Here is a 27,148-nt window from a genome sequence, read left to right on the forward strand (position 1 = left end):
GTAAGCTCTATTACGACCTACCGCCCCCAGAAAGTCCGTCCTGGATCCGCCCCTGCTTAAAACCAGGGTAATAGTTAGGGGGAACGAGGGGGACACCGTCTTCCCACTTCCAGAAAATATCTGTGGCGTCCCCCACTTTCTAATCAATTTACAACATGGGCACGAGATAGTCACGTGAGACGGCGTGACGTCATGCGTTAGCCCTGCTTAAAACAATTTCAGTTTAACGTTCCTAAAGTTAAACGTTAAGTTAAGGATGGTTTTAAATCCGACGAACCATTTGGGTTGTACACCCCTCCCCCCCCCTTTTGTGGCCCCCCCAAAATGTTAAATGAAAATGCAACGTTGTCATTTAACTAAACACTAACATAAAAATGAAGTTACTGTATTGAAATGGAAGCTTGCCGTTGACACGTTAACGTAAAAGACAGTAATTTGATTCACTTATGTTGTGGGTCTAGGTAAATGGCAAACGTCGCATTCCATGTAACATCTGGGAACATAAAGAGTGTTACAGCCCAAACGACCCGTCCGATTTTTTTTTTTTTTTTTCAGAATCCTTCACTTTAGCTTGAAAACACATCATATTTGGGGACGGTTTCTCCTCTTACCCTTTTGATGTAACCTTGATAATAACAGACTTACCCTATAATCAGGGGCTTTTGAGATACTCCGTGTGGTATTTCGGGTTCGACCATCACTGGACTACTCCTATGCAGGGTCGTATACAAGTAGAGAAATACACTCATTTCTTAAATCTTAACTTGAATGCTAAAATTATGTTCCCATTTCGTTACTGCATACGAATGCCAATGGATTGGCCAGATAGCTTTTAGCCCTTTTAAGATTATCCAGTGTTTTTGAGGTAAATTTCAGACTTTTCGTCAAACAGTACTGTTTTTTTTTTTTTTTAAACTATTTATCCAAAGACCTCATGGTTCATACACTTCGTTGTTTCATCAAATGGAGCATCCTTTACAAACCACTCCGCTTGTGCGTATTATATACCAGAAACGGCAACATTAGAGGAAAACTGAGAGTTTTTCAAAAAAAAAAAAAATCAAAATTTTTGTACCCCTCTGGCCCGGGCCACAGAAACATATAGGCCCTATATATAAACTCCCATTTTCCTTCAGTATAACGAACCCTTTTCAAATCACACCATTTACATGTCCGTATAGTACACCTGAATCGGGAAATTCGGGAAACCGGAAATATTTCTGAAAGAAAATCACCCCTTGGAATATCTGGCCATCGGCCCAGGTTCACGTCGTAGGGATCTCAAAAAAGTCGGAAAATACTCAAGTGCGCACAATCCGTATGCAAAATTTCAATCTGATATCTGAAAGCTAAGGGCGTGAAAAATGTTGAAGTTTGCCTTAAGAAGAAATAAAGTAGTCACGCCCCTCCGGAAAGTTACCTCCTTTAGTTTTGGAACAATAACCCAATCTCACGTGTTCGAGGGGAAAGGTAGCAACAGCGAAAAGACCAAATATTTACTCATGGTCAGTTCACAGCACATTGAGATAAGTCAGCGAAGGAATTGATCCCTCCCCCAGCACTCACAACCATGCGTCAATCTGCAAGAAATCTTTGGTAACAAATTTCCAAGAAAAAGTTATGTACCGTACTTGCCAAAAGGAAACATCCCAGCGGAAACAAATAAATACGGTGGTCTCGGTATTGAGAACAATACAAAGATTGGAAGGAAGTATCTACACCCCCCAATAACCCCCTAACACCCCTCCAAAATTTCTTTACACACACCCCCCTGGATAGAAAAGGAATACTCCTCCAGATCCAATTGTATCAATCAGTATCATATAGCTTATTTATTACATCAAGTTAAAAAAGGTTTAGCGTTTAGGAAAGAAGGCAACATTCTTATTTATTTATTTCACTTCAAAATACGAAGCGACCTCGTTCTCATGTACGGCTTCGAGAACCACATGCCCTCATTGTTTCGGGCGGTGTTTCGATCAAAAGAATTGACAAAACAGACCCACTCATACCTACCCTCCTCGACTCCTGCGGTCGTTTCCCTAGAAAAGAGATTGATGGACAGATGCAGATGACTGAAATTGGCAACGTCTTGAGCGGTCATTCACCTACCTTCTCCTCAATAAGGAAAAATGTGACAATATAGTAATAAGTCTATTTCAGAATAAGTTGGTAAGTGCTACTCTGCAACAGGCTCGCAACCAGAGGGGGGCTAGGGAGGGCCTGGCCTTCCCTAAAATTTTCATGTCCCCCTCCAGACTTCAATACAAAATGCACAACTTAAATATTTGTAAGAGAATTTTTAATGACTTGGTCCCTTCTAACATATTCATGGCAGCCCAAAGCTCTGTGGCTGGTTTCGAGCCTCTTCTGCAAGTGGTGTATCAACGGACGGACGTTAGAAGGGTGTAGTCAAAACTTTTTTTAGAAACGAATAGATCGATCGAAGAAAGAATTATATATATTTTAAACTGAGTCTAATGTTATGCAGGAACGCATTTCACGCTAGCTTAATTTTTTCTAAAGTATATTTTTATTCACGTAAATTCATTGAGTGGAACAGGGTTCATATCGTCATCTAGTTTCTACATATTATTATTATTATTATTATTATTATTATTATTACCAATATTTGCAAAAAGCCAATTCCGGATAACAATGTTGTTATTTGTATGATATGGGCAGCTCATGGAAACATCATTGTATGCCACATTTTTTTGACTTTCAAGTAAGTATGAAAAGAAAGTTCATCATTCCTATGCAATTCGATACAAAGACACATATCAAACAAGTTTCCCTTGTGGTTCAATACCAATCCAGTCCATCTAATAACTTAATTTTACGAGAAGTGACAATTATCATGATGTTCGCTAAATCCTCTCATATCATGGTAAAAATGAAATGAAATATGTATGTCCCACGGTTATGCTAAAGGAAACAGTGATGATGAGAGATGAGTGAAATGGTGGAATGAAGAAAGGTGGGAGGAAACGGAAGAACCCTGAGAAAACCCACGAACACAGTGTTTGTCCACCACAAAGTCGACATGGAGCGAGCTGGGATCGAGTCAGGGACCCCAAGCACCGGAGGTGAACGCTCTACCACTGAGCTACCGCGCCACCCCCACATATCATGGCAAATAAAGTGCTGACTTCGCTTCTTAATATTTTGTATGACCGGAAATTCTCTTTTATCGTATTCATTGGAGGCAAACGTTCTTACAGATTTAGACTGGACTGCAACTGAACACGTGTGGTTTATTGTTCAACAGCCCTGCAACTCTGCAAGTAAACAAGTTACCAAAAAACGGAATCTGTAATCAGAGGTCCCTACAGAGGTTCAGACTTTTCTGTACTGAATAGTATTAAGTTCTTTCCTTTTTTGTAATAGCAATAAAAATAGGAGAAGAACAATATTACTTTTCTGCGGCAATGTGTCATTTATTTGAGCAAAGCTATGGTAGTCAAAATTTGCAGACGCTCCTCAAATAACAGGAAGAATCCCACAGCTATTTACAATTCTCTGCTTTCACGAAATATTTACATGTGTGACACTTTGCGTGCTGAAATTATTATTATTAATAATAATAATTTATTATTATTATTATTATTATTATTATTATTATTATTATTATTATTATTATTATTATTATTATTATTATTAAATAAATAGTTACGTATTTTAGATATCATATTTGAGATAAGAGATAATATTTTGGTGACAAAATTACCGGTGACGAAATTACAGTGACGAACTTTCCGGTGACAAAATTACCGCCGCCCGTCGGACATAAGCTGACCGGTAGTCCTATATAATACAGGGGCGGACAAAAGCTCACCGATAGTAAACATAAGCTCCCTTCAGGGACTTTGAATAAAATTCACCGAATATTGAAATTTAGGCGTTAGCTACTTCCTAAGCGGAAAATGGAGCTACTATCTTATATCATTTATCAGGTGTTTAAAAAAAAAAGTTTGGGAGTTGCGTTGTATTAAACGTGGACAGACCTTGAGGAACTTGTAACAAAATACCCTGGATATTAAAATCTAGACATTGACTACAATTACAAATAGGCCTAATAATTCAGTAGAAAGCAGAGCTACTAATGTTGTATAGCAGTTATCAGATATCCGAATAAAATAGGAATTTTGCAAGTTAAATGTATTAAGCATCGGCGACAGTAAGCGTAATTTTGGCCCTGGAAATTTTGGAACCAAATTTTTCTTATAGGGCCCGTAGCCAAGGGGGGGGGGTCCGGGGGTCCGGACCCCCCCCCCCTTCGAGACCAGAAATTGAAAAAATTAGGGAAGGATGAAAGAAAATGAAATGAGGAAAAAAAGGATCAGCGTTAAAAATAAACTACAGGAAGCTTTTGGTTACTCTTTCTTATGAGGAAATTTGTATTACTTCCAATACATGGTTGCGAGGTGAGCGATATATTTTGGATGAGTTAGGGAATTCGAAATTTCTAGAAAAGTTGCGGAATTCTCAGAGTTTCTGCTACTAGTCAGGGAGATCTCAAGCTTCCGAAAGCATAGTGCTGTTGTGTAAGAGCGTGGACATTTTTTTCATAATTTTTCGTCATCGCACCCTTGCAATATCGAATATGTTATTTCAAAAACAATTTTCTACTGCTCCTTTAACCTGTAATGTGAAACAGACAGTAATTGACGGAATAATAAAAACAAAAATATATGTGGAAAAAAAGTTCTGTTAACATTTGATTCTACAGAAAAAGGAACGCAGATATTGCAAAATATTTTACAAGGCATTATTGAGTATGTACTTTTTATAATAGTGAATATGTACTTTTTATAATAATTGAGGTCATAATGAAAGGAAAATTGTTATATTAGAATAAACAGACGAAGGATGTAAATATTGTATAATCTTTTTCAATACTTTTTTTAACTAGAGATTTCTTCATAGTTTATTAAAATACTTACCAATATATCCTCACAAATCAATATATGTTGATAGTAAAGTAGTTTAGATTGATCGAGCTCCTGGGCCTTCAGAATTTCATGTCTCTCCCTTCCCCCCCCCCCCGTTATGAAATCCTGGCTAAACAAACCAATATATGTTCCAGTAAAATTGTTTAGAATGATCGAGCCCCTGGTGTGATGTCCACAGCATTTCATGTCACGGACCCCCGCCCCCCCTTCATGAAATCCTGGCTACGTGCCTGTTATAGGTCGGACAATTCATCACTGCATTAAAATATTTTCATGATTAGGCATGCATACTTACATAATAGAATTTGGTTACCTAACGGAATTCGCGATTCTGGTTTGTAACTTTTTTTTTTTTTTTTTTTTTTTTTTTTTTTTTACGAATTCATCATACTCAGATGTAATTAGAGCTTGCTTCTTAGTGCTGTCGTCGTGTTTGCAGCCTAACACTCAAAGATATCTCTTTCTAATTTACTAACACAAAGGTTTTTCTTTTGGTTAATAAGTTCTTGTTTTGTTCTTAATAAATAAAATAAGAAAGAGATTCATTTGATGAGCATTGGTCTGCAAGTATAATAACAGCCTTAAGACTTGAACTCTGCAACATTCTTAATATTTTATTCTGATGTCTAATAACTCCTATATGACGTTAGTCATATAGCCTACTTCCTATTGAGAAGGTAGGCCTACTAGTAGTCAAAGCCCAGATTTAAATATCTGGAGCATTTTATTACAAGTTCCTCAAAGCCAACCCACGTTTAACACATTAAACCCTGCAACATTCTTATTATTTTATTCTGATATCTGACAACTGATATATAGCATTAATAGCTCTATTTTCTACTGAATTAGGTCTATTACTAGTCAAAGTCTAGATTTAATACCTCTTCATACCCATCATACGTTTTTCTAAAGGGGGAGAGCGGTAGCTCAGTGGTAGAGCTTTCACCTCTGGTGCTTGGATCCCGGGTTACATCTCAGTCCCCGCCAAGTAAACCTTGTGGTGGACAACTACCTTGTGCGTGGGTATCCTCGGGGTTCTCCCACTTTCTTCATTCCACCATTTCATTCGTTATTCATCCGTCTTCTTTAGCCTAACCGGCATAATCGTGGGACGTAAAACTTAAAAGATTTCATTTCATTTTTTTCTAAAGGAAAATGAAATATTTCTGAGTTGATTTCAGCCATAGTAAAAAAAAAAAAAAACATAACGGAGAGAGACTTTCACCAAAATTTCGTTTACCAATATTTCTGTGCTGCAAAATTTCCTGCACCGAGAGTTTCAGCATAGGGGAGGGGGTTGGATTACTTTCTTCAGTAAAAGGAAGTAGTACTCTTTTGTTTGTCCAAATCCGTTTTCAATTTATATTTTAATATTCAAAATCTACTTCATGTAAACATTCAAAATATGGTTTTCATTTTTGTCATATTTTCTGTTTGCCATTTTTCAGGTGCTTTTTTAAATTTTATTCAGGTTTATTTTCCTTTGCAATTAAATTAGTTAAGCTATAAATGTATTTAATTATCATTATAGTATTCTTTATTGCATTAATTATCTTATAATATTAGGGTACAGCGGGGTAATTTGAATAATTTCAGACATTTTCTCATATATCTCGGAAACTGTAATTGGTATTCAAATATAAAATTGTGAACAAAAACTTTGAACCTTACTATTACTTAACATTTTTTCTTAAGATAGTATCTGAGATACATCATTGTGAAATTTGGGTATTCAATTTCCCCGCCGAAATTTCGAAAAACGTAAATGTGAGGGGCAATTTGAATAACGAGTGGGGTAATATGAATAACCAACAAAATAAACAAGTCTTATAGAAATAATGTATAAACTATTTAATAGTTAGATTGCAATTTCTACGGTAGTTGAAATATGCTAGTTTTGAATGAAAAGAAGTAGGCCTACATCAATTGTAAATGTGCGTCGCCTATTGCTATCTTTTTGAATGTAGGCCTACACTAAAAAAAATGTTCAGAACACTGTCTAAGGCAAAGAGCCGTAATTAGTTAATTCGTCTTCCATCGTTCGTATTTAACGACAACGACAACAGATAAACTGTTTTCGACCTTCTGCACCGACACAGACTTCGTAGAACTATGTCTTACAACGCTGGCAACAAATCCAGTCTCCCTTTCTAGCAGAACGTTCTGAATAGTAATTAAGAAGGCAAAAACTGCAATTCCTTGTTTGACTTTCATTGCCTGCAGCCATTTTTAGCCTTAGGCCTACATTTTCGTCACTGGAAGGGGTAGAGGATATCAGTTTCTTTCGAGCATTCATTTGTTTTTGTTTTTTTTTTCTTGGCAGGTTCTGTATTAGCACTCTTCTTTCTTGTAGTGTCTTTGGATTTTGTTGCACCCGATGCTAGCGTCTTTCCTCGGAGGTGTTTTATTCTCATTGCCCGAATATTTTCAGAAGTTGAGTGGCATGATTTTTCTGCGACACGACGTCCCTTCTGGACTTAAACTTTTTCTGGGCTGGGAAGCACTTGTTGTATGGGTTCGTCTATAGGCTTCGTTGGGACAAACTTTTGAGAGCTATGACCGGAAGAAGGCGCGTTGTTAAGATCTTCTTCCCGAGAAGACTGCTCCTCAAAATGTATAATAAGGCCATACGTTTCCGAAGGGGTGAATCGAAAAATCGAAATTCGTCAATAGCTTGTGGACTAAACGGGTAGATACCAGTATATGAAAACGCATTAACTGCCAGTCCAACAGAAGCTGTCCACTTCTAGGCTTCAGTGAACAAAATGCAGAACTGAGATTTAGTAATCACTGACCTCGGGTTTCAGTGAATCCAGATAGTTGCCTTTTGGTGGTAATTGACTTTAACGGCCTTAAAAACATAGCGATAGAGTGGTTATAATACTTGTGTTGTGTGTGGAAATAGGTAAAGCATTTCGATGTCGTGACTGGTAGAACTCTAAGGACAAACGTTGTGAGTGAGATTTTGGTTTTAAAGTCCAGATTTAGGCGTACGCCTTTGAATATTACTACAGAAGGTATAAAAGACCTTCTGGCATTGCAGCATGCTATCACCGTTATATTTTCCCCTCGCTCAACAGATGTTAAACTTACCACCTCTTTTCTACCCTTTTCTGCAAAAATTTTAGGGGTCTGTTATTTAGAGGAAGATTACTTTCGTCCATATTATAAATACGGTTACGATGGTTTATGGAGATCATACTCGTTCATTAATTTTCCCAGTAAGTCAAAATAAGAATTCACAGTTTCCTTGTTAACACTAGAAGCTCTCGCTTTTGACAAACAAATATAAAATAGCAGGCCTATGGTTCTAATTTCACTGCTATTCAAATTGCCCCGTTTTGAATTATCCAAATTGCCCCGCAGTCGACGAATATTCCATTCAGAACGTGGTATGAAAACTGCTGATTAGTTGACGCCAGCGTACAGTATATCAATGCCCCACATGCTACTGATACGATTATAATACAGAGCGGTTTCATTTTATCCAGTTAATAATAAGAAAAGCTTAAGGAAACAACGTTGAAAATTATAACGACCTAAAAATACACACATTCGTACTTACCTTGCAGCAAACAAAAAATCGTATAAGCCTTCAGAACCGAAGGAATAGTTTGTATTTCTGAGAGCAACTTCTGCAAACCACCACCTACAAATCCACCACAGGTTCATTAACATGACGAGCCGCGTTTCCACTCCACCTGGCAAAATGCTTAACATTATTCAAATTCCCCACCTATTCGAATTACCCCGCTGTACCCTATAATATAATTATATTATTAGTGATGAGCTTATGTCCGGAGAGCTTTTGTCCGCTTTTGCATTAACAAAGGTGAGCTTATGCCCGGTGAGCTTATTGCCGGTGAGCTAATGTCTGCGACCCTTTGATATTCTTTCTTGTTTTGGTGAACCCGAGCGCGAGCGATCCCAGTGCAAAATGGCCATTTATTATATATATATACAAATATATATATATAAAATTCCTGGTTCCTGGGAAGAAGGAGGCCTCAAATTTATAAAAGAAATCGGCCACCGTCTATCAATCAAATCAGGAGATAATCGAGCAAAAAGTTTCCTGATTCAACGCATAAGCATAGCCATTCAACGTGGGAACGTGTCGGCTATAATGGGAACGTTACCCACTAGTAAAGAACTAGAAGAAGTCTTTCTTCTGTAATTGCGGAGAAGGGAGGTTAGGAGTAAAAACAGACATCATTGGTGCATCAATTTATGTAGCAACCGAGCAAGGAGTATGGAGAGACAGCTCACAGTCCATAAGTTTATATGAAAAAAACAGCATGAATGCTGTACCGTACGTCAAGACAGTGACATAACATGACAGATTGGAGCCTTTGAAAGCAGAAGATTTAGTAGTACCTGCCAAACATCATGGGAACAAAGTACCGAAGAATAGATATTTACTGTTTCATTTGAAATTTTCATTATAACAATTTTTTTTAATAATCATTATATACAAATATATGAAATATAAATAATATTATACCGTAGATATAACGTATATCTACGTAATATAAATTTCAATCACTTGAATGAGAGTCATATTAACCCTTACTTATTGTTTATTTAGTACATGAAAGAAACTGTGAGTGTGAGGGAGTTGATACAGGGTGGCTGAGGGTGAGGAAGTCGATTGAGGGTGAGGGTGGATGAGGGTGAGGGAACTGATTGAGGGTGAGGGTGGCTGAGGGCGTGTCTGAGAGAGTCGATTGAGGGTGATGGTGGCTGAGGGTGAGGGTAAGGGAGTCGATTGAGGGCGAGGGTGTCTGAGGGTGAGGGTAAGGGAGTCGATTGAGGGTGAGGGTGTCTGAGGGTGAGGGTGTCAATTGAGGGTGAGGGTGAGTGAGGGTGAAAGAGTCAACTGAGGGTGGCTGAGGGTGAGGATGACGGTGTCGACTGAGGGTGAGGGTGGCTGAGGGTGACTGTGAGGGAGCCAACTGAGGGTGAGGGTGAGTGAGGGTTAGCAAAAATGCCCATCTCTGGTCTGATGGTAATAGATGTTGCTATCTGCGCTATCGCTTCCTTGTCTGATGGTAATAGATGTCGCTATCTGCGCTATCGCTTCCCTGTCTGATGGTAATAGATGTTGCTAATCTGCGCTATCGCTTCCCTGTCTGATGGTAATAGATGCCGCTATCTGCGCTAACGCTTCCTTGTCTGATGGCAATTAATGTTCTCTACGCTATCGCTTCCCTCTTCGACGATAATAGATGTCTCTATTTGCGCTTTCGCTTGCCTGGATGATGAGAATACATGTCCCTACTTTTGTCTTTGGCCGTTGAACTCTGCAGGGAATTTACCGATTTAAAACGGTACTTGTTAAAGTGAATTACATACATAAATGAAGTGAATCTATAGATATCTGAAACGTCATTGCCTGTTGTATTGAAGTTTAACTTTTGATTAAAATCATTAGTGACATAATTAATACATGGTTAAAGATTAATATGTTAGCAAAGGAAGTTTGTAAGGTGCTAGAAAATACGTAGACCATAAAGAAGGAGACTTTCAAATCAGCGCAGCATTTTTCAACTGCAATACAATTTCCGTTATCATTTATATATTAGAATTTATTAAACTTACATATTAAAATGTATTATTAAATTTGCCAGTATATTAAAATTTACTAAAACTTAATTTAATAAATAACTAACAAAATAAAAGATATTTCTGCTCAGCTTGCACTGTTAAAAATACTTACTTAAAAATGAGTAAAATTGACTCAAATTTGAGAACATTGTGTTCTCAGAATAGCTCCGAATACATTGTTCTCAAAAGTGAGAAAGTGTGAGTGTTCAAAATATAAGAACAATATGTACTCAAATTTGAGTAAATTTTACTCACTTTTGAGTAAAAATTCTCTTAAAAGCAAGATAAAATATTCTTAAATAAAATGAGAAACTGCTATTTCTCAAAAATAACGAGAACGTATTTTCTCAAAAATGAGAAAGTTAACCGTAAAATGAGATGAATGTAATCAACATTGAGAAACTCTTTGTTCAAAAACTAGTAATGCTCTCCTCACAATTGAGAACATGTATACTCAAAAGTGAGTAGAAAAGTATTCGAAATGCTCAGATAGCCGCAAAACTGAGAAACACACGTTCTCAAAAATTGAGAATATTTCCTCTCAAATTTAAGAAAAACTCTTCTCAAAAATGAGAAGGTTTTTTTTAAAAAAATGAGTAAAAAAGTACTCAAAAATGAGATTTTATTAGTATTCAAAAATGAGAAAAAAGTACTTATTCTGCTGCCTTGCTGACACAGGGAAGGTTTCCTGGAACTAGAAAGGAAGATTACTCTCACACTGTACTGGACAATTTATAGTAAGTACGCCTTCTACACATTAATATTGAAGTTAAAACATTTTCCTCTTAAAAGTTGCAAAAATACAAATCAGTTTTTGAAAAAATACGAGTACTTCAAAAATTACTTCTATTTCCCAGCTTTGAAGATGAAAATGTCTAACATCAATATTAATGTGTAGAAGGCGTACTTACTATAAGTTTTTTAGTGCAGTGTGAAATTCATCTAACTTTGTAATTTTGGGGAATTTTCCCTGTGCCTGCAAGGCAGCAGAATAAATACTCCCATTCCTATTTTTGAATACTAATATAATCTAATTGTTAAAGTACTTTTTTACTCAATTTTGAATCTGCAAAGTTACATTTTTATGCTGAGACCTGTTGTTTCCATAAATAGCATAGATGAGAATTTTAATTTGATCAACACACAAGCTCCTTGTAACTTATTATGTTGGTTTGCGTAGTTTTAAACAAGTAAGCCTGATATGGTGGACAAATTTTATGTGCACTGGTTTTCTCGATGTATTCTCGTTTCCCCCTACTTTCTTCATTGCATCACTTCATTATCATTGCCTTCTCCTTTAGCCTTGAAACATAATCATGCGACGTTACACCCCCCCCACACACACACAAACACACACACACAAACAAACAAACTTAAATGTATATATATTTGTTTCATTTTGATTAAAGGAAAATATGTTTATACATTGTATTTTTTATTTGTCAAACAATAAACTAAGTCTATACATGAGCACAATTTTTATAACAACTTACATAAGACAATGAGGATACATGAACCCTCTGAATATGCCTACAAAGTACTATGACAGATGGATGCATTCGTTGGAAAACAGTCTGTGTCGACTGTCAATGGACAATATAAACGGCTATGTTCGAGATCCTCCCAGAAGTTTTTCATTTGCTATAAATGTGTCTATGCCTTCATCTCCCTGGAAACAAAGAGATTGTGTAATTAGTGACAATAGAAATAAAAATAAAATGAAATACTTATAAATCTTATTCGTGTATGGCGATATCTCGAATAATATTAGTGTTGCTACGTTCTAATTTGAATTAGTATCAATGGAAATACGATAATATAGACTCTGGTAAAGACAGTAAAGAGAATTACGCAATATTTCTTCAATTAATATTGAAACCAGAAGTTGTAGTAGATCTACCATTTAGTGTTTTAGCAAAGTGATTAGAGTGGAAATGGAATATATTCTAGGGACGCTTAATCGATTAAAAAATATACAATGTGAGATTACTGTCTATGCTCTATAGTGATCAACGTTAACCGGAAATGGTTTATTTCTATCACTACAAGTAGGTGGATCACATCCATTAACGAACTCCTCCGAGATAATTATCTAGCTGTTGATTGCAGAAAACAATTTTAAAATTATCTTTTGTTGAAGAGTTATTGAACGGTGTAACGGACGTACTAAGCCAGAGGTGTTTACCCTTGCGAGGATGGCCCTCTCGAGGGCATCCTCACCCTCAAATTCTCTCTCAACCATAATGACGCGAGGGCGATGACAAGCTTGGACAGCGAGGGCGAGGGCCAACTGTCACTGTCAGGGCTAGAGCGAGGACAAATTCCCAACACGAAGGCGAGAGCGATGGTCAACTCTCTTCGAAGGTGAGGGCGAGGGCCAATTCACTGTGAGAATGAAGGTGAGTGAGGTCGGAGTAAAATGAACACCTATGGTACTAACATTACAATATTATATATATCCCACTTGCGTGATCCTAATAAACATCAAATGAAAGACTTAAGACCTGACTCGTCTATGGCGATCTTTATAATAATAGTAGGGTTGTCACGTTCTGGAAGGATTAATATCAATTGAAATAAGATTATAAAAATAAGGAAATTGAAAGGTAACCAAAAACATTTCGATCTGTTTCATCTATGCAAGACAAGGAAACAATAAAGCTGAAAATTAGTCATTTCTGCTTATGTGTGACGGGAAAAAAAACATAAGTGGCGTCTTTTAGCGGAGCTTCCTGAATCAATGCTTGTTCTGCCACACTTAATACTTTTAATCAAAGTCGAACAGTTTTAAGAAAGGCTATGAGTCACCAACATAAGTAAAATCCTCTGATCAGTTTCCTTCACTGTTTCCCTTCCAGGAAAAAAAAAGAAAGAAACAACGAATCACACCACAAATTCTAATTTATATAAAATTTCACCGTTATTCGATTTCTAGTTTTTTAGCAATTGTTAAACAAATTACTAGAATGCTTTGAGAACAGTAGCGTAGCTAAGAATGCATTCCCCCCTCCATCCGCGAAAATGTCAAAAGGGCTCTTCCTGTTTCTACGTTCATGGCACACGTACAATTTATACAGTAGTAGAGTTATTTTTCCATCTAGTCAGACACTACTTGCTAACATACAAAAATTGCACATTATTATTATTATTATTATTATTATTATTATTATTATTATTATTATTATTATTATTAAGCAATTACATGGGACTAAAAAGTTTCTTAAAAGAAATAATTTCTAGGAATTAGGAATTAGATTTCTGGGTTGTCGGCATCTAAGGCCACGTTAGCCCATCCCGTATGAAGGATGACGTCCCTCAGCGAGCCCACTATACGATGAAAGGGAAGGAAGAAAGGATTTGGAAAGGAAGGAAGCAGCCTGGGACCATTATATTAGGTACCTCTATCCCGGCATTTGAATGGTATGAATGAACGAAACCCAAGAAAGACTTCACTCAAGATGGCAGGTCTGAAAAATCTGTTACACTCTTTCGGCCGAGTGTCCCCACCAGGAGTCGAACCTGGGACCGCTCACCTCAAAGGCAAGAGCAGAAATAATTTCTTCCTAACGTTCACATTACAACTAACATATGAAAACTCGTCAAAACTTGTGGAACTTGCTCACATATTTCTAAACCGGCGTATTTTTTTTTTTTCGGAGAGTAATTCGCTGACTACTTTCTCAATATCAACGTGGTGCCATTCTTCGCTTTCGGTGCTCAGGATTGGCAAAGGGCTCAACCAATGCCGTAACTTTTGCGGGGGAATGGGGAAACTGCCCTCCCAATTAAGCTTCCAGTTGTTTGATAGGATTCATTTGAGTTAAAACTTTGTTGCTTTGTATGATGTGATATGAACAGGAACTTATAAATAAAGCTTGGAATAGGTTTACCACATAACAGGAAAAAAAATGAAACGAAAATGTGTTCCGAGCCTCATTCAGTAAAATGTGTCCATTAGAGCCCCAGACAAAATATATATTTAGTAAGGCTTTCAACTGGGTGAAATATTGTCTCATTTAGTTAACTTGTGAAGCACCGTAGTATTTTCAAAAGCATTGCAAATAATTTAAGGTGTTTCTGCTGCCCCACTAACTGAACGAAATACATTCCTTTAAGATGCAGCATATATGTACTCTGGATCTTACTTTAGTAAACCATCAACTGGCGCCCCAAGAAGTATCGAACACGTTTAGTAAGGATTTCACTTCAAATGCCATCATTATTCTAGGGGGCCTCAACTTGACATATTTTAGGAGGTCTAATTAATGTTTGGTCTTCCAAGAAAAAGCCCATGTTACGGGGCTGAGCTCAATTTCATCTTCGACCTTGTTCTACGAATATAAAGTTTATAACGACTCACCAATGGTAGTCGTCAACCTGGTTCGATAAAGGATATTTAAATCTTGAGTGGTAGTAATCGTTTGCATGTAAAAATATCTTTAATAATTATATTTATTATTATTCTCACCTTTTCTATCAGAATTATAAAGTCGATGAACGGTATCAAATGGTTTATTAACTGATACACTTTTAATGTATTTTCACTCAAACTGTCGTGCACACATACAAGATGATTAGGTATCCATAAACAATTACATAGCAACTAACTACATAACACTGTCTATATCTTTTACAGATATTCAAAACATTCTTCTTTTGTTATTATTTAAATTAACATTCTATTATGTATAGTGCTCATGTATGAGCACTTTCTGCCCAAGGTACAGGTAATTATTAATCTATCCAAAGTATTTCGTTCTAAGTTTGATGGCTTTTAGTGTACTGAATGATCGCTCAGGATTGGCTTCGTCAGAGGCAAAGTGAGATACAGTTGCAAAGAAGTACACAAATCCAGAACACTATTAACATAGGAAGTTATCTACGACTAAATAATTGGCTAATTAATTCCAAATTAAAATTTCACTAAATTGTTTCTTCACTACTCATCGGAAACTTGTTAGTTGTTGCAACAAAAGGCGATACATTTTCCGAGTAGAATTCACTAAATCCATTATAGCTGGTTCCGTGATTTCTTTTTCCTCTAAGTAGAGTACTCTTGCAGTAATATGAAACCTGCAAAGTGCATTTGAATGGAGTTGAATTTCAGCTTAGCGTCCCTTTCAGCAGCGAGGCTATGTGAGACGTGGACCTACTGATTAACGTGGAATCCGAACCACATGAGCTCCCGCCGGGAATCGAACCCAGGTCTCCCGCGCCGAGGGCACGTACGGTAACCGCTTAGCCACGGATGAACTCTGCAAAGTGCTTTTAACATCCAAACATTATAAAGTTATACTCCGAAACTTAAATACCGGGAGCCTGTTAGTTACGCCACTGCTTGAGAATACAGATTATTCATAGAAAGGAAAGTTAATGACTACATATCAGGGTTGGCTGGTTTAAACCATGGTTTAAACCAAGGTTTAAACCAGCTGGTTTTTTCAAAAAAACCAACTGGTTTAAACCAAAAAACGAAAATGTTCGTAAAAGTGTAAGTGTTTGTAAAATCTTGATGAACACACATTTGTGGGTTATCACGTTTCACTCCCGTATATTATTCGTATTATATTCAGACCTAAATTCCCCATTCATTACTCAAAAAGATTATACTACAAAAGCAACTTTTTTATGTAAGTTTATAAATGTTTGTTTGTGATTTTTTTGTAGTTATTATTGTTATGTAATTGCAATCAAAGAAACATTCTAAATATTGTTTTGTTTACTATTGATAAAATACATCGAAATGCCGTACTTTGTGTGTGTGGGGGGGAGGGTCATACAGACCCCACGAGAGGCATTTAGTGAAATGAGAAGTATCTTCGATATCTATTTATGTACAAATGAGTCTGAGCCAAAGTGGACTCAAATAATTCGTATCTTTGTGATATGCAAATTAAGTCGTTGTATTTCTTTAATTTGGACCAATAAAAGTCGTTGTTAACTAACTTGAATTAAATGAGTTCTTCTGTACTCCGTAGTACTTTGAAATTGTCCATATGTAATTCAGTATAATGGTTTCACTTGTGCAACTGTTTATCTTTTTGTCCTTCTGAAATGACTCTTGAGAGCTATATTAAGAAGCATGTAAAGAGCAGTACAACGTATTTTTATCAGAATTCCTTCGTGAGTGAGTCGGCAGATGTATCGAATTTGTGGCCAATTAGTCCTGGTTCCGAGTTCAAATGGAGGACAATTTCTCTCGGATGTAACTCGAGAAGCAGTTTTTATTTCGCTTTAAGCTTATGTGACCCCTTCCAGCATAACCCGGCTGTCGCATAATAACATCAAGGCGAAACAAACTTATTTCTGTCCATATATGATATGAATATATAGAGCAAATTATTTAAACCAAATAAACCTGGTTTAAACCAAAAAGACCTGGTTTAAACCAAAAGAACCGTTTTTTTTTTTTGTTTTTTCAATAAAAACCATGTTTTTTGCCAACCCTGCTACATATACAGATGACGTTAGAACCATCCATTAGTATGCAAATCAAATTATTAATAAAACCATCCTTCTATTAAGATATTTCCAAAACGTATATCCTGGGAAGTAAATGTATTAACTCTGTAATTACGAAACTATGACTACAATTGAACGATAATGGACATATTCCTAATCAGGAAGGTATACAAAAATTATGTGTCCAATGAAACGCCTGACACGACTTACCTGTAGCTCTGCAATGACATATTCGTGGCTCCTGTAAGGTGCCGGCCTTCTCCTTACTATTTTAGCTCCTTTCTTACGTGTGATTACACCTTTTGGTAATAGAAATGGAAGCAAATGTAGTGCGCAATTGATTGCTATAGAGAGAAAATATGACTAAGTCAGTATATAATAATGTTTGGAATTAGTAGATATTGCTATTGTCTGCCAAAATATTTTTGAAGTACAATGTAAATCACACTAAATTATTCAAAAACTACTTCCATGAGTTGAAATAGGGTTTTACTTAAAGTGTACTGCTTTCTAAAGCCCTAGACAATTGTTATATTCCTTAGCACAATGATGGGGAAACATTTGGGCCGCAGGCCAAAGAAAAACGAAAAAATAAAAAAAATATAGGTGGGCCAATATAATTTTAAAAAAGAACAACAGTGATTGTATCACTTGTAAAACCAAGCTCTATTAATACTCGAAAGATCATGAAGGAGAATGTGATAAATGGTATTGTGAATGCATATTTAAACATTTCTCATAATTTGGCTGGAAGTATAATCCACTGATTCTCAGAAGTGAAGTTATATTCGTCAGGTAATGAATCACGTCGTGGGCTGGGTGGAAACGTTTAAGGAGCTACATCTAATCCGCGGGCCATGCTTTGCACATCACTGTCTTAAGACGTGAAGATAATAAGCCAAAGATGTGCAATTTTGAGTTCATGTACGTTTATTTAAAAGATATTACGTGTTTCAAAATACTGACTTATTTTTACTTCTCAAAGTAAAGCATATAAAAGCTACTATTTCCTGTGATTGAATTATAACAATAAAACAATGTTTGTGAATAGACACTATAAAAAGATAATGTAAAAAAAAAACAAATGGGTGCTTTGCCAGAAGTAGGGTTGTGTTGATGACAAATAGACTCTTGTGCACATATTTATACATGCAACCTGAAATATGATAAATATACACGAAAACTTGATCTTACTCACCAAGAACTTTCTCTAGCGAAACCGTAAAGAAAATTATCACTGCCAAACAGATGACATTGAAAACAGACTCTGTCGCGCCGAACAAATTTTTAAATTCAGCATCGATCTGAAATATAAAGATTTAATTGTTATACAAATATATTCTATTAAATAATATATTTTACCTTTTTCTAGTCATGAAGTTCCAAAGTAGTTCATTGTCATAATGTTTTACTGCAATGTTAGAAATGCTCATACATGAATAATGTGAAGTAGCAATTAGACTCTTGTTCAGGCAAACTATGATAAAACCAGGCAGATCGTGCTGTTACTGGTTGTACGTACAACTAATAAGTCAGATATTCCCAAAATTAGTATGATAAATTTTTACCTAATAACATTTAGTTTTATATTAATTTGGTATGTGATAAAACACTGAAATAAGACTAAACTTTCGAGACTAAACACTGAAATAAGACTAAACGTGTGATCTTGTTCTTCAAACCTCGAAATATTTTCAGTTTACTTCGTGTTCTTTAGTATTCAGTATTATATTCGTGACATTTCGGTAGAGTTTGCTACCTTCTCAGCTGCACGAATAACTCACACGGAAAATATTACACCTCTCACGATGTCATCGTAGAGTTTTGCATGTATGCTTTGCTTGTAAAATTCCCAACTCTAATGAGGAAGGTAGTAGGGGCTACCGAAATTGTTTGGATTAGGATACTGACTACTATAAAAGACAGAATAAAAGATAAATGCCAGAAGTATTTCGTTACTATTAAAAACCCTGCCAAATCATATCGTTGCAAACATTCAAATGAAACAAATGAAATCAAAGTTTTAGTATAATGCCTTACATTTATACTCTGTATGCTACAGAGGTTGAAGTCTTGAAGGCCGAAGTCCCGAAACAATGAGGTCGTGTGTTTTGTAAAGATGTATATGAGAATGATTATTTCTTATTTTGAAGGGAAAGAAAATCAGAAGTTTATTGGTTTCTTCCGAAGTCTACTTTTGTTTAATTGAAGTAATAACTAAATATGATACTAATTGATAGAATTGGATTTTGGGGACTAGTCCTTTTTCATCCAGGGGCGTGTACAAGGAAATTGCGGGGGGGGGAGGAGTAGAATAGTACATAGTAGTCATAAGTATTGAATCTTGTCAAGGCAGATTTTTAATTGTAGATTCCATTACAGGGAAAACGAAGGTAATAGTTGAAAATTAAAAAGAAAAAGCTTGAAAAAAAGCTGTATCCCTTAAACAACGTGCTTTTCTTTCATGTGTACGCAGGGGGAATGAGATATGAATTTGTCACTTGAGAAATAAAGGAAATGGGGGAATGAAGAAGTGGGAGGAAACGGGAGAACTCCGAGAAAACCCACGCACAATGTGTTTGTCTACTACAAAGTTCACTTGGCGGAAGTTGGGATCGAACGAACACTATGCTCCACCTCGGCCCTTGGTAAGGCGGATTCAAAAGCTCTGTACGTCAGATTCATATCCTGACTGAAATGTACCAGTATAAAGTCCCAGCATTGTACGGACAAGACATTAACCAGGTTGAACTGCACCAAGCCAAATAATCTAACCAGACGGTAAAGGGAGACAGTGATGGATGAGACGTATGAATAATAATACAAAAATAGGTACAATGAAGGAATTGACATGAAACTCGAAAAAACTAACCTTCTGTGCAACTCGCATACCTTCATTTTTCAGGCTCCCACACTTCCCAATGAGTAACGAAACCAACACCCGTGTTAAACAATAAGTAATTCAGCTGAAACAGCCACCGTAGTGTTCGTAGTTTGAGGGAAAGCTCCCTAGTCTAGGGAAGTTTCATAGGTAAATTTAGCAAAAAGATAAAAGGAGAATTTTTCGATAAAACGTGAAAAATTCAGGGGAATTCTCTAGTTGACTGATTAACGAACATCACTACTTAAATTGTTCTTTGTTATTCAGAAATAAACCAATACAATTGCAATAGTTTGTGTGTGCTGCAAGTAGCATAATTTGCACCCATTGTTAGCTAGTGGGGTGCACGGTAGCTCAATGGGGAGCGCTTACCTCAGGTGCATGGTTTCCTTGGTACGATTTTCACCCAAGCAAGCTTGTGATAAAAAACATTGTGTTCGTGGATTTTCTCGAGGTACTCCCGTTTCCTCCCACTTTCTCATTCTTCCATCATCATTCACTTGCTTTAATCATCGTCTCCCTTAACCTAAAGGCATAATCATGGGATGTTAAACTGAAAGATTTCACTATATTTCATTTTGTTGGCTGTGTGTATACTTTTGTAAAAAAAAAAAAAAAAAAAAAAAAAAGTAAAAATAGAAGGAAAAAGTAAATGAATAAAACAAATGTGGTTGGTAGCAGAAGCGTCATTTCAGATTTTGCTTGTGGGAGGGCAAGACCCCTTGTGATATAAGTAAAATTTTGCGTTTTTCACTGACTACTATTCTACTCAAAAAAATCTATATAAATCTCAATCTCAGGGGGTGCAATTACCCCTCCCTGCCCCCTCAATGACGCCACTAGTAGTTCCTTTATTATAGCTAAATTAAAATTATTACATAACTTCTGTCATAGGTATTGGACACTCAACAAACAACGGAAAATTTGATAAAGTGAAAAGTTTGTGTCAGTCGAGGGAAATTTTCTTAAAGAAACCTACGAACAGTGCTACCAGGTTCGTCCTGCACTGACTCGGTTAGATAGCATTCATGCTTTTATTGCCACCTAGCACAAATTCGTTCGTGTTTATGCCATACGTCCACACTGTATTTACATCGAGCCCTTCTGAAGTTAATCTGTATGTAGTACTGGAGCTTCTTATTTAGTGCTGCTAAAAAAAAAATCTTTAACCCAACCTGAGAATGTAAATGTCTCAAAACTTGATAGAACAGTCTGCTCGAGTAATGCCTGTGTTTTTTTATATTGTAGCTTTTATGCAACAGATACGGAATCCGTATTTATATGGCAATCGTAAAGGAATTGCAATTTTTCAACTAATACTTCTGGTGGTCCCTTGAAATTTTATCTGTGCAAGTGAGCAGGCCGGTAGCCAGCCCAAAAATATAGGGGGGGGGGAATCCAACCATATTATAGTTCATTTGCAAGCCTACCGTGAACATTTTAGGCAGGCAGTAAAAATTAAGGAGCCCGACCCCCTAGACCCCCCCGCGTGGATACGGGCCTGCAAGTGAGGGCAAGGTTCTAGATTACTGGTCCCCCTTCCCATTGAGCAATAATAAAGACAGAAAACAACGTGCTCTGCGGGGCTCTAACCCGCCTTCACTCTCTACGCTCGCTCGGCAATACTGTGTAGATTAAATGTATAAACTTTAGTAGACCAGCTACTAACCTACATGGGGGACCAGTAATCTAGAATCTTCCCGCAAGTGAGTTTTTTCATGTCGCCCACCACAAATCTTTTAGGGGACAATAAGAAGGAAATTATTAAAAGAATTGTATTTTTCAACAGTTATTTAGAGTGCTGCGCCAAAAGTAAACCTGCACGCCCCAATTCACAAAAAAAAAAAAAAAAAAAAAGTAAACAATTTACTGAATAGATTGGAAAGTCGCATATCATTAACACAACAACTTTGTCTAAGATATAGAATGCCCAGAAGCATAGAGTGAGGCTTCCGGGCATTCTATCTGGGAACCAGTACCTAGAAGCATTACTCATGGTTTTCGAAGGAAAATAATGCATTGTCGCGATTAACCGTCAATCGATTACAATGATCGCACACAAGCAATGTTGCATTCACACTTAAAACTAAATTCATGTTACTAGCAGTACTTACCTGCGAAATCCTCTATGATTAGTAAACAAACAAGTCGTCCATGTTGCCTTTTAACTTTCTCTTTATCCATCCGCTAAGTAGTTCCTCCATCAGCCAGAATGAGAACATATAGTTCAGGATTATAAAGGACTTTTGTGCTCTTATGTTAGCTTGTTCGTACTTGTTTTCCATAGTCTTGCATTTGCAAACTGTCTTTTATATCTCACGATATTCAATGATATATCTATATCATAAAACAATATTTTTTTGAGACTACATTATTATTCGTTTTTGAGAACCAGTCTCTGACTCAAATATGCAACTAAATTTCCTCATTCTCATTTTTTGAGTTATTTTCTCCTCAAAATTGAGACAAATTTACTCAATTTTTTTTGAGTAGTAAAATGTATTCATTTTTGAATAAATCATTTTTAACAGTGTGCCCGGACAGCAACGAGCAATCTTGCCAATGTACACTCATGTCCAAAATGATTGTCGCATTTCTATAACTGTATTCTTGTAAGAATATAATTTGATAATGATTTTGCAGGGTAATTTTAATACTGATACTATATTTGTAATCGGGAAATGTATATTTGTCGTAAATTTCAAAGGAAAAGGATTATAAATACGAAAATTAGAATGAGTAAAACCAAATGTTGCTAAATGGACAAGAAAGTTTTATTTTCGTTTTATTGTTCTTATATACTGCTCTTTTGACATGAAATTTGCCACATACATGTCTTTGCCGATTCTACACATACTAACATTATAAGAAATACCGGGCGAATTCGTTATCTAATTATTCCTACAACAACATATTTATAGACATGCGACAATAATTTTGGGCATGAGTGTACCTAAGAATTGCTTTTCTACACAGTGTCTAAAATGAAACATCATCCTAGAGCTTAAAGTGGGATCTCAACGACATTTGTATATTGGGAATCAAGATCAAGTACCATATATACCAAAGACAGAAATCATACAATTTGTTTACGAAATAATTCAATATGACTCCTGATGGGATTTTACTTTTATTCATTTTATTTATTTAATTCAAAGATAACAGATGTTTCATTTAATTAAATTTGCCGCGTAGTAATCATAATTTACAGTCATGGATTCACAATAAGTTTCCAGAACTGATCCCTGTAAATGGGAAATTTAAGTTAATGAAGTAAACTGTGATGAGGATTCTGAAAAGCAGTCTTCTGTTTTAATTGCATATATTTCCTCTTTTCGCAGGGTCTCTAAAAATGATTTTGAAGTCACTCTCTGAAACGCGGTAAGTTAGTCCATCTCGCACGTGTGAAGCGAATAGCGAGAAGTCCGAAGAGTTCAACTCAAACTTAACCAGCTCTGTGCAGCATTTGACTTTCTGAAAGTTTTCCATAAAAGAATGAGGAACAAACATCGAAAATTCTTTATTTTAACCAGATCTGCTTCCAGGATCTGCCGGATCATTTCCTCATATCCTCCATAGTACAAGTGGTCATGCAATAACTCGGCTCAGCAGGTCCTAAAGACGCTTCACATTATCTTCCGAACATAGTTGACTGACGTGCATTGTTGTGTTATAGGATTCCATGTCCTGACATGGACCACAGACCGAGGACAGAAAGGTCTGAGTCAAAACTAGGGATTGCCAGAACCGGTTCCTGGCGGAACCAGTTTTCGGGTCTGAACGGATCTGGTTCTAGAAGATCCGGTCACGGAACCGGTTTTTTGGATCCAGGTCTGGAACCGGTACCCAAGATCCGGTTCTGGAACCGGGTTTTCGGATCCAAGGGCTGAAACCGGTTCCTAAGATCCTGTTCTGGAACCGGGTTTGGGATCCAGGTCTGGAACCGGTTCCTAAGATCCGGTTCTGGAACCGGGCGTTCGGATCCAGGTCCGGAACCGGTTCTGAAAACCGGACCTCTGAGAATCGGTTACGCCGGAACCGGAACTTTGTGGCCATCCGTAGTCAAAACCGCTTCGAGTCGAGAGCGTCCCGGTGAAAACGTTTCCATGTCAAAAAACAACTTGAAATCCAAGCAGAGCCCTGCAGGAGTGGAAATGAGGGGCGAGCAGACGACGTCTCCTTAGTGAGCTGAAGTGTTTGCCCAAAAGAAGAAAGAATATTAGTGGTTATTAATAGAAAACTGGGAAATTTGGATGGCGATCTCGATTTTGTTTGTTGTTTGCTGTGCAACAAGTGTTATCACTTAAGTCAGTTCGTCATGAAAATTTGCTTCCGCCCTCCAACCCCTGGGGATGTATTTTTATGACGTACCTGATCTGGCTATATCAATTAATGACGATCCCCTTACTTCTAAACCCCTTTTCCACCACTGAATCAAAGTTTAAAAATACTTATTAGTATAGAAAATATTCTCTTAATAACTATAATTATAAAATTTCGTATAGCATTCTGTTTCCTGAAACAAGATAAACATATGTATATAAAAACTGCTGATTGTATTCGTTCGTCATGAGAAAGGTTTCCACATTAAGGGTTAGTCCTGTACGTTGAACTTCATATAAAGTTTGTTTGGAGTTTTTCTTCTTTCTATTTTATCGTCTTGCGTAAACACGTTATGGTTTGATTTACGTTTAGCGTCCCTTTCAACAGCAAGGCTATATGAGACGTACACCTATAGCTGAACCACGTAAGCTAACACCGGAAATCGAATTTGGGTATCCCTTGCCAAAGACCTTTACACTAACTACATAGCAACGAGAGATTTTGTCCCACGTTATACTCCGAGGCTAAGGAAGTCGGTGATGATGAGATAAATGAGCGGAATGAATAAAGTGGTAGCAATTGGGAGAACCCTGAGAAAGCGCCACACGCGGTGGTTTTCCACCTCAAACCCCACTTAGGGGAGCTGGCATCTCACAAGGAAACCCTCACACCAGAGGTGAGTGTTTTGCTATTGGGCCATCCTTTACAACCAAGCCTCTGGAATTGCAGTGGAGCTCTGAGATACTCTTAACCTAATTCAAGCCTCTTGCAGTTTAGCTCTAAGAGAAGCCTCTTAGGTTGCAGTGGAGCTCTGGGAGAATCCTAACCTAATCCAAGCCTCTTAAATTGCAGTGGAGCTCTGAGAGAACCCTAACCTAATCCAAGCCTCTTAGCTTGCAGTGGAGCTCTGAGAGAATCCTAACCTAATCTAACCCTCTTAAATTGCAGTGGAGCTCTGAGAGAATCCTAATCTCATCCAAACTTCTTGGGTTTCAGTGGAGCTCTGAGAGAATCCTAACCTAATTCAAGCCTCTTATCTTGCAGTGGAGCTCTGAGAGAATCGTAAACTAATCCAAGCCTCTTAAATTGCAGTGGAGCTCTGAGAGAATCCTAACCGAATCTAAGCCTCTTAAATTGCATTGGAGCTCTGAGAGAATCCTAACCTAATCCAAGCCTCTTAGCTTCCAGTGGAGCTCTGAGAGATTCTCAACCACCCCCACCAAGCTTGTTTTGAAGTTTCGTGATTTTCCTTGTCGCTTAGCTTGCAGTGGAGCTTTGCAGGAATCCTACGTCTCTTTGCTTGCAGTGAAGCACTGTCAAGGGAATATCATATATTGATGGTAGCATTGGCCAATCAAACAATGCAATCGATAGAGGAGTGAAGAAAAGTGAGAAATCCAAAGTTTTATGGGCCGACACTAACAAACACAGGAGATACTAAAACATTCTTTTATTTTTGTCATTTTGTAATATTAAAAACTTAAGTATTTTCTTAATCTCTCGGGGAAACCAAACAATAAACAAGTAAAAGTGAAATATTTTAAATAAAGTATAGAAAAACATCCTGGTAAAAATAGTGAAAGTTAAAAGCAAATATTGTAAACACGGAAGACTTTCACAGGAGAAAATGAACAATTCTATTTTCTCAAATCCAAAATAAAAAATAAAAGTATGGAAAATAAATTTATATAACTTAAAAATTTTACAAAAATCATCACATTGCAATCACAACTCAACCTCAACGCATTCACACAACATCGTTTACAGTGGCGTTCTACTTAGAGTTAGTGGTGTGCAGACTCAGCTGTCAATTGATTGTGCCTGATTATGGACTTCAGCCAAGTGTAAGTACGCAACCATAAACTCTGTTTGCTATTGTAATGAAATATGCATATGGCTGTCTTAACATAAGAACGAGAATATATAACCCCGTGTAAATTAAAATATTATTTATTATCTTCTCCACACCCTCATTTACTTTAAATGTTATTCATTTCTCTCTTATCATTTTGGTAACGGTCATATATTATGTACGCATATGCAATAAACCCACGTTTTTTGTTATTCTTTTAAAAATTTATTTGTCCTCTTTCAAGCACTATACTACCTGCCTTATGGCAATCAATCATGTTTTTTATTACGTCTTAATACAGAGGAAAGAAGGATCTAGAATCATGAAGATAGCAATGCAAAAAATACACTGACACAGAAAGAACTTCAAAATGATTAAAGTAATCAATATGACATATACACAACAGTATAGTAAGCAAACATTGTACGCACAGACATGCTCAATAACATCATATGGAATGCAGTGTTGCCAACTAAGCACAAAATTGAGTTTTGTTAAATAGAACGGAACACAAATTATAACATCTATCAAATCTAATTATGAGTAGAACCATACCTGTGAAGTCGTGATGTACAGTGTTGCCAACGTTTGAAGATAGGCCTATATGAATTCCTTTATGAAGGTGTGTGTCCTGTATTTGATACTATTTCGATTTTCCACTTGGGCGAAAGCTGCTTCGATACTGTGTTTTGTCCTTTATTTTCGTACTTCAGTGATTATTTTCTTGTTTGTGCAAGCCCGTATCCAGGGGGTCTAGGGAACGCCCCCCTAAAGTTTTGCTGGCCCCCGTAAAGTTTTTACGGTAGGCTTGAAAATGAACTATAATATGATGATGAACAATAATATGGTTGGATCGGGGCCCCCTAACTTCAGCCGGGCCCCTACATATTTTGGCTGGCTACCGGCCTGTGTCTGTGGTCTCATATTTTCTTTTTAACTAGTTCGAATCGTGTATTATATGTAGTCTTCTACATCCAAGATTCATATAGGAATTCAAAGGACCCATCCTCTAACGTTGGCAACACTGTACATCAAGACGTCACAGGTATGGTTCTACTCATAATTAGA

This window comes from Thermobia domestica, chromosome 1 (genome assembly GCF_964235325.1).
Source record: "Thermobia domestica chromosome 1, izTheDome1.hap1.1, whole genome shotgun sequence".
Taxonomy (NCBI): domain Eukaryota; kingdom Metazoa; phylum Arthropoda; class Insecta; order Zygentoma; family Lepismatidae; genus Thermobia; species Thermobia domestica.